The sequence below is a fragment of the Camellia sinensis genome, chromosome 13, assembly GCF_055761805.1.
Source record: "Camellia sinensis isolate YWXY chromosome 13, ASM5576180v1, whole genome shotgun sequence".
NCBI lineage: Eukaryota > Viridiplantae > Streptophyta > Magnoliopsida > Ericales > Theaceae > Camellia > Camellia sinensis.
In genome coordinates, this window is record NC_138973.1 from 71,183,863 (window position 1) to 71,205,617 (window position 21,755).

Below are 21,755 nucleotides of genomic sequence, written 5' to 3' on the forward strand. Positions count from 1 at the left end.
AAACAATAATAAAAAGGAAAAGAATAGAAGTGAGTGATTAAACATGCTAAACCTGAATAAGAGATAATATGCTTAATTATATAGTAGAGAAGCTAATATAGGGTTTTATTTTTCATTATATGTTCGGCACAAGTTATAACTCATCAGTTGCAGAAGGGATCTTGAATTGGCTTAATTATCTTTATTATACCAATTAAAATATATTGAATCATGATATTTGTGGATTTTTTTTTTTTTTTTTACCATGTATCTCTTATAATATAGATTTTATGTGAGTTTTTTTTTTTTTTAAACAGAATTTTATGTGAGATGAAAGATGTTTACTTTTTATCAGATTTGTTTTAGGAAATAACAAGCTATCATTTCATGTTATTTATATCCTTTTTAAAAGGTGTAGATTTTTGTTTTAAGACAAATTGTGGATTTTCCCCCCCTTTTATAAATGTTGACGCAAGCTTTTGAATTACATTAAATATTTCTGAATTTTAATTTTTAATGTCTAAGGATAGCCAAAAGGTGCTTTTAAAATTCTATAAAAATCAAAAAATTAAAAAATTGAGTTTAAAGTTTTCAAGTATTTAGAGTCTCTTAGACGAAAAATCACTTTAATTGATTAGTATGAAATTACTGAAATCACTCAACACCTAAAATAAAAGTTTCCATCTTAAATTTTGCATAGAGCCTCCATAAAATCAGGGCAACCTCACGTCCTTGGATGATGAGGAGCACGCCCTTGTGCTTAATGGCAAATGGCTTCTTCAAGCCATATCAATAAATCCATCTGAGGAGATTGTCCTTGTTAGTTTAGTACACCAAGTTCTCAATTGTAGTGGTTTGTTGATAACAATTGGGTGGTGTTTGTGGTGGTTTTTGGAGGCATTCATGATCTTGGGGTAATGGGTTTCTTGGGTTTGATATTTGTTGTAGTGATGGTGGTCAATAGTTATTAGTTAGGGGTGTTCAAAAAAATCGGTAGAATTGATTAATCAATTCAATCTGGTCTAAATCATCGGTTTAGTTAAGCTGGTTCTAGTTTTGAAAATGGTAGAACCGTTCAAATCTGTCCGGTTGCCGCTTCCAAGGCTGTGATTATGGTTCCGAACTGGACTGTGACATATTTGTTTATTATTTTTTATATTTTTATATAAAAAATTTAAAATATGAAATGTTTCGTATAAGATTTGAAGACTAGCTATCATTGTGAAATTGATAAGCTTTAACCAACATAACTAAACTAATTATTATTAATTTATTTAGTAACATCAAATATTTATCATATTTATTATTGCATATAATCTTTAGAAACGTAAACCGAACCAAACAATAGAAGTGTACTAAACTAACAATAGAGGGGCCGGCAATGAGAGAGTGGTATGAGTGTGGGCTAAATTAATTAAAGGTAAGTGAGACGTCACCTAAGTTGCGTATGAAATTTTATCATTTTACATTAATAGCTATTTTGGGACGTGGGTTAAAAGCCACTTCCCAGCTTTTAACCCACTTCATTCTCTCACAAAAAAATCAAAAAAAGTCAAAAAGCAGCTTGTAACCATCTTTTCTAAACATCCCTAAGTCATACATGGGTGTGGTGTTCTTAAATTTTCAATCTTTTTCACATGTGAACCTATAATGGAAAGACATAACTTGTTATCTATTATAGTTAGATAACATGTAAAGATAACTCTAATAATTTATTTATTTATATTATAAACAAATATTTTTTATTTATTTTTATTTTTTTTATCAATTTATTATTTTATTTATTCATTTCTTTTTTCTTTTTTTCAATTTTTGAAATCAGGTTGAAGTTTCTACGATTATGATTTGGGCCATCATCATCTTCATTAGTTTGAAATCTGTAGCAGCCCAAGGTACAGATGCAAAACTACAAAAACCTTATTGGTTTGATAGTAAACATATTTGAAAATAGAAGGAATAAGTAGTCCTATTGTAATAATAATTATTGTATGTGTTGTTTTAATTTTAGTTGTAGTTTTTTTTATTATTTGGTTAAGACGTGTGCATGCAGCTGGTTTAGGATTAACACCACCAGTTATTGCACAAGGACTTGATCCACGAGTAGTGGAGTCATTTCCTATGCTTCCCTTTCCTATTGATGGAGAGGTTGGTTTTGACATTATTGATTGTCACATATGCTTGGAGGAGTTCCTCCAAGGAGACAATGTACGAGTGCTCCCTGCTTGCAGGCATATTTATCATATTAATTGTATCCAGACTTGGCTAACTAGAAATACTCAATGCCCTGACTGCCGTTATGACTATGCAGCATGGGAATTGGAAAGCATGCCACCTGATTTACCTTAAGTTATGCTTCTTACTCAAGGTAAATCATGGGGTATCTTTCCAATTACTATGTTGAATAGTTATAACAATAGTCAAGGCATCGAGAGTCTTTAGAAGTTAACTAGGCTTGGATATATTCAATGTCATAAATACGCTTTCAAATGGGAGCACTTGTACACTTTCTCTGTTCCTAAACTCCTCCAAACATATATGACAGTCAATAGTTACAAAACCAACCCCTCTGATGATTAGTGAGAAAGATAGACATAAGATATTACTCCATTATTCCTGTGCAATAACAGAGTAAAATACCCCACAACAACTACTGCTATGATAGGGCCAACTGCATGTACCTTCTTAGTAAGGTTATTGATGTAATTTCACTGTACTTTTACATTTTTATCAATCAATATATTTCCTTTTGGCTGATAAAAAAAAGAGAGGGGCCAATTTGTTTCTTGTGCTGTTTGTTTACAATTGATGGGTGCTTTTATTATTTGCTTCATCAAAATAAAAATATACAGTGTATTTAATCCTTGCTTTAGAGATGTGCAATCAAAAATAAGAAACAAACCTAGAACTTTGCTTTTCAAAAATCTGAAAGAAGGCCCAATTCTAGAACAAAATTGTGATGCATTAAAAAATTACATTCCCATCTATTAGTGCAAAATGCATCAGTGATGTCACCACTGCCCAATTTTCGCCTTCATCGTGGAAGATCAGAGATAGACTAGTACCCTAACAAATATTCATTCACTTGTTTCCTGCACCAGTAAATAAAATTTTAAAATTAAAATAAAAACAAAGTAACGATCACATAACAATAAATACAAGCATTATAGTCACGATTATTACAATAGACAGAAACAAAGATAGGATTTGTAGATAAGGCAGTATCAAAATGGAGAATTAAATAACTGATACTTGCAAGTGAAATACACCTAAAGATGTTAGGATCCATAAAACATGATACATACATATAGATTTATGGTTCAGTTGAATAGCAGAAGCAAATATAAATGATAACCTAACCTCCCTGTAAGGTGGGATTTTTTGTTCAAAATAATGGTTGCTATGGAGTTTCCAATTAGGTTTATTTCTTGGGTTATTCAATGTATGTCCACAGCTAGTTAAATCATTGTGTTAGTTATTCCAATGTGTTGAATGCAGAATTGGAAGGTTATTTAGTTATTCCATTGTGTTGAATGGAGAATTGGAAGGTTATTTCAAGGGAGAAAAAGGTCTAAGGCAAGGGGATCCAATTTCCCCTTAAATTTTTCTTTTAGTTATGTGCTCTTCTTAAGTATAATTTGACTCACGGTCAGTTTACTTTCCATCCTAAGTGCCAATCTTTGGGTATCAGTCACTTAACCTTTGCGGATGATCTTTTTGTTCTGTATGGGGCTGATGTTCAGTCATTCAGAATTATAAATGACACTTTATATAAGTTCCATTTATGGTATGAACTTCAACCTAATCTACAGAAGAGTGTTGTCTTCTTTGCTGGGATTTCTTCTGTTTTAAAAGCTGATTTACTGACTGTTCTTCCAATTCCTAAGGGTCTATTACCTGTCAAGTACTTGAGTGTGCCTCTTATTTCCACAAGATTGAGGTATGAGGATTTTCTTCAACTGAAGGATAGAATACGCTCGAGGATTCAGTTGTGGGCAAATAAGCTCTTGTCATATGGGGGAAGCATGCAACTTATTCAAATAGGATTGTTTAGTGTACAAATCTATTGGAGTTCCCTTTTTATTTTACCTCAAAGAATTCTAAAGGAGGTGGAAAGTTTGATTAGAGCCTTTTTATGGTCTGATTTTGAGCTCAAACAAACAGGGGCCAAAGTTAAGTGGGAGAGTATTTGTGTTCCTAAACAAGGAGGAGCGTTAGGTTTTAGATCGCTGAAAATTTAAAATAAAGTCAATATGATTAAACACCTTTGGGCTATAAGTATGAAGGCTCATTCACTTTGGGTTGAATGGATACATACCTATATTTTAAAGGATCAATGCTTTTGGTTTATTGATGTCCAAATGATTCCTCATGGTCTATGAGGAAAATATTCAAGCTTAGAGAGATTGTGCAGGCTCTTATTCATTACAGAATAGGAGATGGAAGATCCACCTCCTTATGGCTTGATAACTGGCATCCAGTGGGGCCTCTATCAACATTTTGGAAGTAGAATTGTGCAGAATATTGGTAGAGCTCTTTATGTGAATGTTTCAAGTATTATAGTTGCTCATGCTGGCATTGACCTAGATTAAGAAATAGAGTAATTCATAAAGTTATTGCTTTAACCCCTCATACCCTTATTCCTAATCTACACAGATCTGATGAAGCTATTTGGTTACCTTCAAAGGGTGGTAGCATCTCCTCTAAAGCTGCTTGGGAAGCTCTGAGGCCATCTAGAGCAGTGGTCCCACGTGTTCTATTGTTTGGTTTAAGGAAATGTGTCTAAATGGGCTTTTGTGCATTGGCTGATTTGTTTACAAAATTAGCTACCAATGATAAATTACTACATTAGGGAATAGAGGTGGATCCTGCGTGCAGTTTGTGTCAATCTGTAAATGAATCTCATGAGCATTTGTTATGCTCTTGTCCTTTTACTGGGAAATACTATGTTCAAACTTTCCTTGGCTTGCACTTTATATCATGTATGGTTGGAGAGGAATAGAAGAATTTTTACTTAGTCTGTTAGTCACAAGGAAGTGATTGTGGCTGGAATAGTTAAGGAAGAATTTTTACTCAGTCTGCTAGAGCTTGTTCTTTTAAGAGAGTAAAGAATTCTTTGCAAAATTGGCAAATCTGTATAGACGGGGGGCTGCCTTGTTCCATTCTAGAGACCTGATAAATAGATTTTCTAGCTTTCTTTTGTTTTGTTTTTTTGTTTTGGTGTTGATCTGTGCTTTTTTGTTTCTAGCATGCAGGGGTAGGTCCTTGTTTCTTGTTTTCTTTGTGTTTTGTGTGGAATAAAATTTTAAGTCACCCAAAAAAAAAAAAAAAAAAACCCAACCTCTCTTATATGAAAAAACTACTAACCCAATTCAATAAAGATACAACTTTCAACAATGAACAATCCAAACCCTAGGATTTGGATCCTTAAAAAATTGTGAACTTACCTGGTTTAGAAACTTAAAAAATTGTGCGGCATCCCCAAATTTCATTGTTCCCATATGTCCTAGGTTGAAAGTAGGCTTTCAATCTCCAATCTTTATATTTATGATCAAAGTTTCCAATTATTCCTCGTCATTACTTTAGGATATGAAGTTCTAGGTTAACTATGCTTGTCTGATGTGATCAGCTCACATATTCACCTTTCTACTTGTTGCTTATGAATTTAACCTTTATTTTAAGCTATGAAGCATCATAACCATGATTAGCCTATTGATATTGCATATAATTGAGGTAAAGAAGGCTATGTTACATGAACACTAGAAATTAAATAAGGTTCCAGCAAGAGAATTCATGATGAGCATTATTAACCAACTACCTAGACAGTTACTCCAAAAAAATGACTCTATGCAAAAACAAGCTTTGGGAGAATTTACATTTTTGGACATCCAAAGGCCTTTCATCTACATAGTTAAGATTACTCACCCTATCTATGTGACTAATATACATATAGCCTATAGGTGTCCAAATCAAGAAGGGAAATATATTATTATTGAACTAAACTGATAATAGATAAAAATGAAACATGAAGTAATGTTCTTGAGTTACTACTTTTAAACTAGCAAACAGTAAGAACCCTATGATCAGTACCGATGCTACTTTTAAAACATAATTCTAGCAACTAAGACTTATGCAATTATACAGAAGATATTAGTATCACTATCAGTAAATAAATAGCCTAGTAGACAGATAACCAAACTTACTACAAAAAATAGTCCCTCCGACATTGAGTTTGTCCTATCTTCTTGTTCTTCTTCCTTTGATATTTGAACCTGCATTTGACAAGAACAAATGACATGAATAAAATGCCATATTGAAAATTTCATAATTAACTATTTACTCACTTCCTCGAATGAATGATGGCAATTAAACGATGAGGTGTATGCATGGGATTGTAGTTGTGAATGCACATGTGTAGCAGCTGGTGCAACAGGCCCACCCATGGCCTGTTGAGACTCCAACTGCTCTATTCGTGCTTGTTGAGCTTGGATTGTACCTTGCATCTGACTAAACATAGCATCCATCATCGCCTTCACTTGCATCTCTATTTGTACTTTATGTTGGTTAAGTTGCTCTTGGACTTGCATCGGGATGAGATGAGTCTGCTCTTGTGACTGCCTATATCCACCTCCAAAGACATTTGTCGGAGAAAGGACCTAATCTATATGTTCGAACACAATCAGGCCAATCAGGCGCAAGAACCCGTGTGAAGATCTCCTCATCTGTAGCACTGTATTGCGCTCCGAGCTCCTTCATTTGTGTATGCAATTGTTAGTCAGTGCCACAAATAAAATTTATATATTAACAAAACTGATAAGAGTATCAAGTCTATGCATCCAAGTGTTTGTCCAAGTGTTATGAAAACACAACAATCACAGCTGAAGCACCATCAGAAAACACAGCTGCAGCCACAGCCAATCAAGCCTAAGCAACGCATCCAAGGGCTGCAACCACAGTACAGGTGTATGCCTCTAATAAAAATCATCTAAACCAATGCACTAGGAAAATGAATGATCACAAATAACACATTGTCAAGAAAGATACATCAATAGGAAAATAGAGACAATCTTGGGACTCTCTCTCTTTGGTGGAGAAGGGGAGGTATCGTCCCTCTTGTTTGGCTGTTGAATTTTGTGTCAAGTTTTATCTCCACCCTACAGTCAATCTTAAGCTTGGTAGTTGCATAATGCTATACAAATTATACATATATCTGATTACCTTACAAAGACGAGTACACAAACTAGTTCAACCTAACATATTCTGAGCCATTTTCAATTAAATTGCTATTGTGTCGTTAACTTTAGACCCCCCCTGGGGTGTCTTTGAACGAGCAAAAAAAGAAAAAGATGGGGTCTTTTATAGCCTTCTATCCAACTTCTCTCAATCGATAATAAAAAAAAAGGACTTGACGCGCTGGATGGCAGAACCCTCAGGAAAATTTTCAATTCGCTCCCTCTATTCCCTAACTGAATTGAATGGTGGGCAAGTGTTTCCCTCTTTAAAGTCCAATGTTTTCGATGGCTAGCTTGGCTTTGAAGAGTTAAAACCTCATAATGGCTCACCTAAAGATTGGTGTCCCTGTAGCTTCGAATTCTAGGTTGTGTCTTTTCTATAATAATATGCTTGAAACATCAGAACATCCATTGTTGGAAATTTGACTTTTAAAGGCATTTAAAAAACGCCGCTATAGCTATAAAAAACGCCACTAATTCTTTTTGTGACACTTAGTACCAAACGCCGAAGACGCTACAGTCACCATATCTTTATGGCGGTTTAAAAGTGTCACGACCCAAACCCGGCCCTATGGGTTTAGCACCGTAACCGGCCAGTAATCCGAGATTACCGAAGGCCTGCAGAACAGTAGTATAGTAAAACAGAGTACAGGGCTTGGCGGAAGCCAAAACAGTAAATAAATAATGTCCATTGAGCTGTGACAGTCTGTATGCCAAAAAGATTTTTTAAGCATTCACACAAAATTTACAGTCACACAGTACAGGGACCAAATCCCTTGATAACAGTACAGTTAGTAGCTGACAGTCTATACAGTAAACCAAACAGTACGGAGACAGACGGGGGAAAAACAAGACACCCCAAAGCCATAGCATGGCAACTCGGAACCTCTCAGTGAGGCACAAAGGCTGGCTTGACAAAACTGGAGTCTAACTCGCGCTCCTAGCTCCGATCTGGTGGCTGAGCACCTACATATATATATAAACAGTGAGCTAAAGCCCAGTGAATAACATAATGCGTAAAGGGGTTAAGAATGAAATGTCCTTACAGTATTGAAATCAGTTCATTAACAATACTTCAGTCTTTCAGTCAGAACAGTTAATCAATCATATGTGGTACATCCATTAGCATAGCAGTAAACAGTAGGTCTTAAAGACCGAACAGTATTGATGGCCATCAATCAGTAAACAGTAGTGGTTCCACGAGGGAACCGACAGAGATCTCTGTAACAGTAACAGTCAGTAACAGTAGTTGCTAAGGATGCCACAACACAGTTCAGAATAGAGGACATACATTCATTCAATTAACAGTAACAATTCAGAAAGCAGTACAGTTCAATTGTTCAGAAAATAATCATTTTGAACATATCTTTACACAGTTGTTACTCACAGAGTTTGGGCTACAATATGCTAGAGCGCGCCTCCCCAGTCGCCAACCCTACACAGTTAACAGATTGAACACACACTAAGCTACACAGTTGGGAGATAACATAATTTAACCCCTAATGCCTCGGTGTGTTCTACATCTATCCTCAACAAGATGTCTAAAACTAGGCCTAAGAATGCCTAGAATGGAATGAGGATGCAAAGATGTGATCAGAAGACTGTTTCAAGATTTGCAGAAAAACAGAGTCTCGCTCGAGCGCAGGTTTCCCCACTCGAGCGGTTACGCAACAAAGGTACACGCTCGAGCGTCAACTTTCCCGCTCGAGCGTACTGTAAAAGTACTGGATGGGTGAAATCTCCGCTCGACGCCCGCTCGAGCTTGAGACATGACTCCGCTCGAGCGCCCAATCCTCCACTCGAGCGGACTGTAAAACAGTGCAGAGATACTGGATGCTCGGATTCCACGCTCGAGCGGCACTTCCCCCGCTCGAGCGGAAGTGCAGAATCTGGGAATTCCAAATTGCACCTCCAAGCTCAAACTCACATTCAAATGCATCAAAACCAATCCTCTTGGGCCCATTTTCTGGAAAACATTTATAAACACATAGAATATCCTAGTTCAAAGCTCAATTTTGAGAAATCAAGGCCCAAGGGTGTTTAATTCAAACTCAATTTCAAACCAATTTCATGAACAATATGAACATGCAAACATGCATGAATTCAAATCATTTGGAAGTTCCAATCTGATGCTCTAAGGAGCCAATTGATCCAAAAACAAGTTGAAAACATGGACCATTACAAAATTATGAACATGCATGTTCCATTTCACCATGGATTCAACTCAAACTCATCAATTCAAACATGCATACATGAAATGAGCTCTATATCAACATGTATGAACTAAAACAAGGCTTATCTCTACAATTAAACATGGACCATGCAAGAATCAACTTAAAGACAAACCAAAAGGATGAAATTCATACCTAGGTTCCTTAATTACTAGTCTTGAGGTTCAATCTAGCAAGAACTCCTTTCAATTCCTCCAATTCCAAGCAATTCTAAAGATGACTCAAGTTGAATCACTCTTTTCCTCTTACTCTCTCTCTCTAGTCGGCAATGACAAGGGAAATGGCTGTTGAAGTTATGTTGTTCAAGTGCAATGAGCTCAAAGGTGTATAGGTAGTGGGCACTTAAGGCTAGTTTGGTAAATAAGGCCAACCTATGCAATTAACTCATTTTAATCTAATTTAATCATACCTAATCAGTTTTCAGATAATTATACCATAAAATCACATTAATTATGACGATCATAAAACATTAATCAATTCCGGATTCGGCCGCCGATAAGGCCTTCAATTAGCAGTTTAAACACTAAAATACGAACAGATCAAATAAACAATCAACAGATAGAATGCAATTCAAACGTACATACTCAGTCAATTCAGTTCCAGTTTTCAGTCAGTCAGTTCAGTATTTTTAATCAGTTCAATTATCAGTCATAATCAATTCAGTTTAACGGTAATCGATGGTTATCGGTAATCAATCAGTCATTAATCGGTAAACAGTATGAGGGTTGTTACAAAAAGTGTCATTATATTAGTATAGGCGGCGTTTCTAGAAAAAGCCACTAAGTGTGTTACATAATGGTAAAATAACGTCACGCCAATATTTAGCGACGTTTTAAAAATGTCATGATAGCTTTTTTCTATTTTAAAAATATAACTGTTGGCATTATAACCGTTATAGCTTATTTTTATTTTTATTTTATTTTTTTTGAAATTGTGCTAATTCTATGAGATTTAACTAAAAAAAATACCAGTAATAAAGCTGAAAAATAGCAATAATATGCTTTTTTTCTTCTTATTTTTATGTTTTTCAAAAACCACCATAAGGATACTGATTGATTGAATACAAGAGCTTTATGTTAATGCTCAAATTCAATAAATTAGAGGCAGAAACAACGAAAAGGACACAATCCACAAAAGATGGTAAAAAATAAACACCAGATCTGCATCACCAATAACTTATTTAGAGAAATTGGTATATTGTCTACCTTAGCTCCAAAATATGTGACACATTATAGAGGATCCCCTTATAACTTTTGCCTTTCCTGAAACCATATACCTCTGGTAATCCATAATAAAAAGGAAAAAGGGCAGATCACTTTATATAAAACCCATAACTCATTTGCTCAATAAGCACAGTGCCTTGAATCAGAAAATACTATAAAGCTAATTTGGCATGATCAGAAAACGCTTCTAGAATCTGATTAGAATAAAAACTACCATTGAAAGTCAAATTCCCATTTCCAGCCATTTACAATGTTGACTTTCATATCAATTAAGAACAGAGATCATATAGCAGTATCTACAATAACATATTTCCACAAATCCTACCTTGTAAAATCAATCACAATATAGTATAACTTATCTATTGTAATTGGAAATTTCAGCCCAGCCACCAATCTCATCCTTCCATAAAAGAGAATGAAAGAGAAAGAAAAACCAAAGGAAGAAAAGGTGAAAACCTTGTCATATTACATAAGATGACATTAGATAAAGCAAACTTAAGTATTAGTTTACTATTTTTTATTCCAGACAATGGAATCAACATACATGATACATGATACTCTTTCCAAACTCAAGACAATGTAATCAACATACATAATACTCTATCAAATTTCAAACTTTTACAAACTAATAAGGTACCGAATTGGTGAAGTTCTAAATTATTCTTCATTGTATCACAGCACCACTTGGTTCAACCTTCAATTAATATACAGTTTGGTTAACAACAAACAAACAAACATTAATATACACTTTGGTTAACAACAAACAAACAAACAAAACAACTACAATACATTACGTCCACAATCCACATAACATTTATCCTCAGGATGTGAAGAACCCGCATACTTCCTCCCCATTGCATAATTTATATATGCATATATAAGCAAATACTTTTGGCGCCAGATGATTTATTTAGTGACCTAAGGACAAAAATCCTTAATTTTGTGATTGCATTGCCATAGGGAAGAATCATACCTGTTTGTGTCCTCAACAGTTAAATCCCCTGCAAAGTCTACCAAATCAAATACAGATTTCTGGGAATCATTTGTTCCACCAAATGACTGACCCTACACACATAATTAGGCATGTATGTACGTAAATAAAAAGTAAGAGAATAAATAGTGAGCATAAACAGCAGGCTGAGAAAAAAGGTGATATTTTGACATTTGTATTGTGCTACCAGTACTCATGTATGATGTCATATGATGCACTAGAAAGGTCAAACACTTTACCAGTTTAGTTGTTGCAACCTCCATCTTGTTCAACAAATCCAATGTTCAATAGGTATACCTACATATAGAGAGAGACAGACGGGGACAGAGAGGAAAACATGTCAGAATATGAGAGGATATGCATTCAACAAACAAGAAGCAATAATCATAAATCAAAGTGCACCAGATATTTCATATTCCAATTACACTAAGCATTTGGTTGTGTAGAATTGGAATTGAATGGAAATCAGTTCTATACTTCAATAGATTAACATATTGCAACTCCATAAATTATAATTAAAAAAAATATTAAAAAAAAAATAATATTCATTTTTCAGGTTTGGATTCATTTCAAAAGGTGTTAGGATTCCCCAACTGTTGCTTTAATTTGCAAATCCAACACAAAATGAAAATGTATCGGATGAAACATCAAATGGGAACTGAGAAGGTACAAAGGGAATACTCATGAATAAATACCAAAAGACAACCTTTACCTTGGCTAATGACCTTAAGAATCAATAGAATATTTAACAGACCCCGTACAATTAGCAAAAGAATAACCAAATTAAAATCTCAAAATCTCGTCCGAAAGAGCAAGTAAAATTAAAATAGTATAGATTGTAGAAAGTATCACACGTAATCTCAGATATACTAATAATATTGTACTTTGGAGAGAGACCATTTTTGTCATGCTTCCCCTTTGATCAAGAGTGTATCTGTTTCATGCTCCTTGTCTCAGAGGTCCAAACTCTGCAACAACATACAAAATTTAGTAACAATCGTGTATATCTTCACAATATTGATTCAGAAGATGAGCACTTGCTTTTTAATGCAGGTGTCATGATGCCTGTTGAATTGTTACTATCTCGTCTTTTTTCTCAATAGTGTGCACAGATGAGATCTCTTAAGGTCTGCAGTCACATAATAGACTTTGTTGAATTCCAAGAAATGTGTTGAATATGGAAGAAAGATAAATCCAAAAAGCATTAGCTCTGCCAAAAGGTAAAGATAACCAAAATCAGAGTGATGAATTAAAAAAACAAAGAATAAACAAAAACCTATCTCTAAAACCCCAATACACCCAAAAAAATGGAAACAAAAATCAGAATGATGAATAAAAAACAGAAAATAAAAACAAAAACTCCAATATCTCACATTCCTTGATCTTGTCCAAAACAGCAAGAAGAGCTTTCCTCGTAGTCCTACCCATCTACTATTACGAAGAGAAGAGATGAGAGAAATAAATTAAAAAAACATTCACAAAACACATAAATGCCAGTGTATATAGATGTATGTAAATATGGGATTTTTTTAAGGCAAATTACAAACACCCCTCAAGGTTTGGTAAAAATACAAATTCTCCACTGAGGTTTAAGAAATTACAAATTCTCCCCTGAGGGTCAAATTTTCATAACAAATTAGGAAAAATTAGGGGGGAATCTGTATGAAAATAAAAACCTCAGGGGGCAATTTGTTATGAAAATATAAACCTCAGGGGACGGGATGTAATTTCTCAAACCTCAGGGGGGAATCTGTATTTCACCAAATCTCGAGGGGGGTGTTTATAATTTGCCCCTTTTTTTTTTTTAGAACCTTTCCAAACTGTTTGAGCAAGGCATGAAAGAAGAACCCAAGACCAACCTCCCCCAAAATGAGTCACTTGTTTGCAAAAACTATCCGCAAGAAAAGACTCAGCTTTCATAGCTTGGGAACTCAATTCTATAGAAGACCCAGATTCCAAAGTTTCCCTAATTTCACCTATAGTATCAATCAATACCCAAAAACCTCACGAACCAATTACTAGTGTTTCTTAAACCACCAAATGAAACCCAATTCAGTTCCTATCACTACCACACAGAATCTATTAAGTCCATGACATTTCATTTAATGCAACACAAAGAAAGAACCTTCAGCATCCAAATTATTGTGCTAATGTTCAACACTAGAATGGAGAAAGAAAATATAATAACAAAAACATAGAATCAATCAAGATAATCACAATAGAGTCTTACATAATGGACAAGAAATGTAAACCTGAGGATAAAAGAACAGCAAACTTGCATGAGAATTGATGCAGCAATCTGAGGATTGATTCTAAGTTGGAAAAGGGAAAGCTTAAGTTCAGCCGTGAAATCTCCGAGTTCATCTAAAAAATAGAATGCATAAATAATCTTTTCCAAGAACAAAATGAGAAACAGAAACAAGTGTTCTTTCATTAAAGAATCTAGCTTCACCAGAACAGCAGTGGTACATTACAGCAGCTACCAGTTTACTTTTAAACAAAAAATAAGCATTCCCAATTTAGCCATCACCGTTGAGACCATTAGGAAAAATATTTTGAATAAAGCAACTAAAACTTGTAATTTTGGATTACTCACCAACCGATCCTGAGACAAAGCTAAGGTAGTCCTCCGGTATCAACCTTCTATCAAATCTAGGCAGAGGAATAAAATAACCAATACGACTTATCACAATACACAGCTATCACAAATAATCTCTGCCGTATTTCACTCTTGAAAAAAGATTCAGCAGCATTATTGAGGACTGAATCAAGGCGTACAAGGTCCAAAAATCAATTTTTAAACATTTTAGGCTTGGACTGCAACGTTCCAAAGTCATCTGTATCATGTGAACTGGTTAGATATGCCCCATCATCATTTTGTTGCAAAAAAATTTTAGGACCTTGGAGTTGATTCGAAACATAAGCACAAGATCTTTTGTTCTCTTTTGGTAAAAAGGGTTTATTGAACAATACAAACGCCTCCAGTTGAAACCTTGGTTAGCACGGTAATAACCAAATAAAAATTTGTTTACAGATATATGTAGGCTGCCCAACATTAAATTAGTTATAGACAGAGACTTCAAGCGTCTTTTAGTTTGAACATTTATAAAATCAAGTGAAGAGCTCCAGAAACAATTTAACCATTCCGATCCTACTTTAGCAACATTGAGAAATATGACACATGGTCTCATATAGAAAGAAATATGGCATAATCAACACTCAAGCAAAGGTTGTGGCTCTAGGAACTAATTAAAAAAAATTTACACAACCCAATTTTAAAGCAATTGAACAGGTTTCCAAGCAAATAAATACCAATGGCAGGTTCACAGTTCATACAAAGCTCAGAAACAGGTGAATAAACCTAGGTGGAAACAATACTGAAAGAAAACAGGCACAAATATGTCAAATATAAATATGTAAATATTGTGCTCCATAAATATTGCTGGAGTTTTAAGTTTTTGTAAATATGTGAAACCCCAAGTAACAGAAAACAGGCACAACAATATATCAGTTTTAAGTTTTTAGAGTTTTTTTTATGCCCAGCTCAAGAAATATGTCAAATATAAATTCAACAAATTAACTAAATATTTTCCATTCTCATACATAAACACAACATTAAACTTCTGTTTGGAGAATGTAGCTTCTAGTTCTAGCAGAGCAAAAGAGAGTTGTGGTTCACATTCATTGACAACAATCTGTTTGCAATTGCTAATATTTCATATTAATATAACTAAAAACACTAATTCCACTGCAAATCTCAATATTAAAAAAAATTAAAAAAAATAAATTCCAGCCCCAACTAGAGAATAATAGCCATGTTGAACAAGCATGAAGGATATGAGAGGATCATTTCAAATCAAATATCAAACCATTCATACAGGATTTCACAGAATTGATTTCAACAACCAAATCGACATTGCATCATCAGTTCAGCTTGAGAGAGAGAGAGAGAGGGAGAGACAGACAGACAGACAGACAGACAGACAGTGGAGCTCACCAATCTGAATCGTTGAGATGAACTTCGATTTCGAGAGAGAACTTCGAAATGGCTCTGATGAATCACTGATATGTTTCGCTGTGACCGATCTGAATCTCTGAATCACCGAGCTGAATCTCTGAGATAATTAGGATTAGACAACAAAGAGACACAGAGAGAGAGAGAGAGAGAGAGAGAGAGACGGTGGAGCTCACCGATCTGAATCTGAAAATCCTACGTGATTTGTGATTAGATCAAGATTAACTTATTCCAAAACCCAATTAATTCAAAAACTCTCAACCTAAAATCATCAAACACTTACGAGAGTGATTTTAGTTTGTTTGTTTTTGAGAATAAACAATAAATCGACACAAACGATTTTTTACGTGGAAAAAACCACAATTGAAGAACCTTCAATTGTAATCAAAAACCACGGGCGAAACGCCACTATCAATCCACTACTGAAGAACAAAAAGATTACAAAGATACAATACAAATTACCCAACCCAGTCAATTTGTCTCTGAATCTTCTGTAACTCTTTTCACCACACCTTCGTCACGGAATTGATCCTGAAGTTGATTCCACACCACAACTCCACTTGTCGAATTAACGACTGCGTAGAATCAAACGCCTTTTGAATTCTACGCTTTAATCTTCGGAATCCACCAAAGAGAACTTTCTTGTAACTTAAGAAGCAACCTCCTTGATGTATGAATCTCAATGCATAAGTTCAGAACTCTCTCAAGAACATCAAGGAAAACTATGAAAAATCTCCAAAGAAAACTTTAAACACAACCCTAGTTCTTTTAGATCAGATCTAGAAAAACTGCTTTACAAAAAACACCTTTAACAGCTTTAAATAGGAATCTGGATCCGCGATCTCTGCTCGAACTCAACACAGCCCGCTCGAGCGGACTGACCAAAAACTGCGTGCGAACAAGCTGAGATGCGCTCGAGCGTAGGAGAATCCGCTCGAGAGTAAAATCACACCCACCAGTATTTTTGCTTGTCCTGACAAAATACTGAGACCTGCTAATCTACGCTCGAGCTCACAAGTATACGCTCGAGCGGACAGAACAAAAACACAAAAAAATATATTTGAATCAACACAATGTTTTGTCTCCGGATTTGACAACATAGGGACCTAACAATCTCCCCCTTTGTCAATTCCCGGACAAAACCTTTCTAACCATTGTTCCTTACACACACGCACTATAAGAGTTACAAAACAAATAAACAAAACAATCTTTTAAAACCCGAAAACACACAACTTGGAAAAGAATTCATTCATTCAACTTCACCCACTTATGCGCGTGTTCCATGAGCCTGAAAAAGAACACCCAAACACAAGCCAACCAAAAATAGGTGGAACTGGATTAAATAATAAATCAGTAAGCCAATCATAAACCATTATCCATCCATCCATAAACATATATCCAAAATAGAACCAAAAAGAAAAAACTATATAAAACCCAACTGTACCAACATAAGTGTAATCAAAAGCTGTACCACAAAAGCTGTACCAACCAAAACATAACACTCCCCCTTTTTGGCCGGGGATCAAAAATCAAGCATCGGGTGGCCGGGGAGACTGAATGAGACGGGCGAGATGGGTGAGAGTCGCCTCAATCTGACCAAGACGACCATCAAAGGCATCGAAGCGAGCATCCAAAAAATCCAAACGTCTGGTCATGGCCTCCGCAAACTGCTGAAACAGAGCAGGAAGATCCGGAGGGGGAACAGGAGCCTCATCATCATCACCGGCTGCGGTGGCTTCAAACTCGGCTTCTTCAGCAAGACCAGCAGCAACTCCTGCAGAAGGACCAACCCGGTATGACTCCCCCTTAATATGAGCTCGACTTTGAGACACAGTTTTCTTGGTAAAGGGGCGAGAAGGAGAGGCAAACTCATCATCTTCTAGGATAGGGGTCCCAAGGTCAGACAAAATTCGGTTGATCAAGCAACCGTAGGGAAGGCCAAGCTTTTTATGCCCATGAGCACTGATCATCTTTTTTATAATAAGAGAGGCGAGATCAATAGACCGGTGACGGGCAATACAGGACAAAATGAATCCTTGGTCTTGTTTGACCTCGGATGAGTGTGTGGTGACAATGATGTTGGCGCAGACAATCAGATTAAGCAGTCTGAACTCCAGAAGAAGTTCAAACTGTTTAATCAAACCTCCTTTAGGCCAATGACGGGCAACACCACTCAGCTCCAAAGCCACATCGTCAAAGTTACAAGTAGGACGGTCAGGAACAGGGAAAGGATAGTATTGGGGAAAGACTTGCTCAATCTTAAGAAGTTGGCGAATCAAGACAGGGGTGACGGAAATGGATTTTGACCGAACCCATGTAGTGAAAGATGGCTCATAATCACGAATACCCTCCATATTACAATAGAATTCTCGAACCCAATCGAGATTCTGACGCCCTGAAAACAATAAAACAAGGTCACCACCTAGAGGGTCGAACAAAGGACGAATGTGGATGGACTCAAAAGTATCAGGTTGAACATTCCGTTCTAAATGAACTGTGCGAGACACAAAAGATTTGTGGAAGGACTTGGATTGTGTGGCCGACTGAAACCTATCAGGGTTATAAAGAGGGCGAGAGACGGTGGCCTTTCGGCGTTTAGGCGCAGGAGCAGACATGAAGAAAAGGACACTATAACACCCAACAAACCAACAAACCCAAAACCCAAACCACATCAAAACAAAACCAAAGCAAATCATTAGTTCAATAACCAAATTAAAGAACAGGGCATGAAATCCGCAATGGGCAATGCAAAAGATCAAGCATGAACAAAGTGGAGCATGGTATTGAAGAACTCATAACTAATACACCCAATATGAGAGAAATTGCAAAGTATAAGTATGAATCATGAGAAAGTCAAAGCAATGTATTCAAGACCAGACCCATACTCACACACAGTGACCTCAACAGAGATAAACATACGTGAAAGCAGCCCATAAATCGACAAGAAAGCAGGAACACAGATAAACCCGAATACCACAGACACAATAAAGAAAACACACATAAAAAACGGACAATAGGACGAGGAAAAGGGGTGAGAGAGAGAGAATCACAAACGACACACAAAACCCACACAATCACAAACCCAACACCCACGAGAACCAAATAGAACAAAAATCACCAAAAATAAAAGAGGGAAAAACTTACCAAAGAGCTAATCGGCAGTCAGGATGGAGGAGGAGAGGAAAAATCGACCAAGATGCAGCCACAATACAAAGCCCTAGGTCGAGAGAATGAAAAAGGTAGAAAAAATGACTCAAAGAGTCGAGAGAGGGAGTTAAGTATGAAAAAGGTCCGCTCGAGCGTATGGATTACCGCTCGAGCGTAAAACAATGCAAACAGACTCCCGCTCGAGCGTGCAGAGGGTAGCTCGAGCTCAAAAACCCATCTCTCAGAACTGCCAAAACACGAACAAACTGCTGCAAGAGTGAAAAACGCGCTCGAGCGTAAAACATTCCGCTCGAGCTGAAAGAACCCTTTTTTTTTTTTTGTTTTTAAAAAAAACAAAACACACCTAGAAAGTCCTGTAACAAGCAAGGAGAGCAAGTGAGACTAAACCACAAAGACAAGAAAATCCATCAAATTATGAGTCCTGCAAATTTTGAGAAAAGAGATGAAACACCAGCTCATGAACAACACAGATAGTATTAAGTCAAAGCCACACGCATCATGAGAATGCATAACTCAAAAACACACATGAGAGCTCATGTAAAAAATGTGTGTGTGTGCAATCCTTGAGAGCCACAAAGCTAGAGTTAATCCTAGTAGTGATCGGATGGCTGGACCTCCGACACGAGTAACTGACTATCACAGAGAAAAGTCAAACCACTAGGAATCACGGGGTATTTGTTAAGTAAATGCGGAAGCTCCCCCTCAGATTTTTTTTTTGTTTTTTATTTTTATTTTTATTTTTTTTCTCTTGTGGGCACTCACTGGTGGCATGCACGCTCAAGAGTATGGATTCCAACCAGAGAAGAATGAAGTCAAAATGATGGCCTGGTTGGTGCCTCTGAGGTAGCCTTTTCCTAATGCCCGGAGATCATGTACTGAGGGAGAAACCATGGAAGTGAACTAAGGCGGTAGATGGTTAAGAGACTTAACATCACCCATGATATACTAGTATGGGTCAATTTCTCCGCAAAAGTACAAGAAACACTGTCAGTGGTCCATAGAGAACTTTGATCACTTATGCGGAAACCCCTGCAACAGTTTAGCTCAAGAATGTGTACAGAATGAGATCACGAAGTAAATGAGTATGGGCATTCAGAATGAGCTATGAACAATGATGTAAAACAAATCTTGTAAGAAACATGAGCAGTGTTCATTTAATATTTTGATGCAAAAGATACCAGGACTCAATCATAATGAGATTAACACATCTAAGAATAGTAAGTCAGCCACTCACACTCACCCCACGAACACAGGAAACAATCTAGTTACTGAGCATTACACCCAAGGTCTTTCTAAGAAACTCAAATCGAAGAAGATCGAGGGGTTTTGTAAAAATATCAGCTTTTTGATGCTCAGTAGGGATATGTTCCAAAACTACAAGGCCTTCATCCACTAACTCTCGAATAAAATGATGACGGATGTCAATATGTTTGGTGCGAGAGTGTTGGACTGGATTTTTTGAAATGTTTATGGCACTTGTGTTATCACAAAAAAGAGTGAGGGTATTCTGTTCTATTCCATAATCATGAAGCATTTGCTTCATCCACAACATTTGTGCACAACAACTCCCTGCAGCAATGTACTCAGCCTCAGCAGTGGAAAGAGAGATGGCATTCTGCTTTTTACTATGCCAAGAAACCAAATTATTCCCAAGGTAAAAACACCCCCCGGAGGTACTTTTCCTATCATCAGCACACCCTGCCCAGTCGGCATCAGAAAAACCAGTAATTTCGGCTGTAGTATCAGTGGAAAACCAAACCCCATACCCTAAGGTCCCATTAACATATTTAATGATGCGTTTGACAGCAAGTAGATGAGACTCTTTAGGACTAGCTTGGTAACGGGCACAAACACCTACACTGAAAGCAATATCGGGACAACTGGCTGTGAGGTACAAAAGACTCCCTATCATACTCCTATAAAGGGTAGGATCAACATCAATACCAGAGGAATCTTTGGAGAGGTGAAGACTGGTGCTCATGGGAGTGCGTGCATGTTTGGCAGACTCAAGACCAAACTTAGACACAAGATTTTTCGTATACTTAGACTGAGATACAAATATACCTGAAGGAGACTGTTTAATTTGAAGACCCAAAAAATAAGACAACTCTCCCATCATGCTCATCTCAAACTCATGTGTCATGCAATCCGAAAAATATTTCACAAGATGTTCAGCAGTGGATCCAAACACAATATCATCAACATAAATCTGAGCAACAAGAATATGAGACTTAGTATGTTTCACAAATAAAGTCTTATCCACACTACCCCTTTGAAAATCATTGTCAAGAAGAAATGTAGTAAGTCTATCATACCAAGCTCGAGGGGCTTGTTTCAATCCATACAAAGCCTTGTCTAACTTGTAGACATGATTAGGACATTTAGGGTCCTCAAACCCTTTTGGTTGCTCAACATATGCCTCTTCTCTCAAGTACCCATTCAAAAAGGCACTTTTCACATCCATTTGAAACAATTTAAAGCCAAGAAAACATGCAACACCAAGCAAAATACGAATAGATTCGAGACGTGCAACTGGGGCAAACGTCTCATCATAGTCAACACCCTCTACTTGTGTGTAGCCTTGAGCAACCAACCTAGCTTTGTTCCTAACAACTGTACCATTCTCATCAGATTTATTTTTAAAGATCCACTTGGTACCTATCACATTCATGTCTCTAGGTCTGGGAACTAGAGTCCAAACTTTGTTACGTTCAAATTGACCTAATTCTTCATACATAGCATTGACTCAACTATCATCTAGCAAGGCCTCTTTAAAATTCTTAGGTTCAATTAATGAAACATAACACATATGTGATACCTCATCCCGAATCTGTCTTCGGGTTTTCATTCGATCCGAGACACTTCCAATCACCTGTTGAGCTGGATGATTTAGTTTCACCCTAGCTGATGGTTTAAGCT

The 21,755-nt window shown here is 36.4% G+C and overlaps 1 long non-coding RNA gene across 9 annotated transcripts; it reads right to left on the minus strand.

Moving 5' to 3' along the window:
• Positions 1-2,770: 2,770 nt before the first annotated feature.
• Positions 2,771-15,855, minus strand: LOC114259435 (uncharacterized). 9 transcript variants are annotated; one of them, XR_014349018.1, is made up of 8 exons: positions 13,884-15,813; positions 13,027-13,073; positions 12,551-12,863; positions 11,893-11,950; positions 11,636-11,727; positions 6,473-6,726; positions 6,180-6,248; positions 2,771-3,068 (listed from the first exon to the last, which is right to left on the minus strand). It is a non-coding gene; the product is annotated as an uncharacterized LOC114259435 (long non-coding RNA). The 9 variants fall into 9 exon arrangements; XR_014349017.1 differs by having other exon boundaries at positions 11,636-12,863; positions 13,933-14,017; positions 14,250-15,855; XR_014349015.1 differs by having other exon boundaries at positions 11,636-12,863; positions 13,884-14,017; positions 14,250-15,855.
• Positions 15,856-21,755: the final 5,900 nt, after the last annotated feature.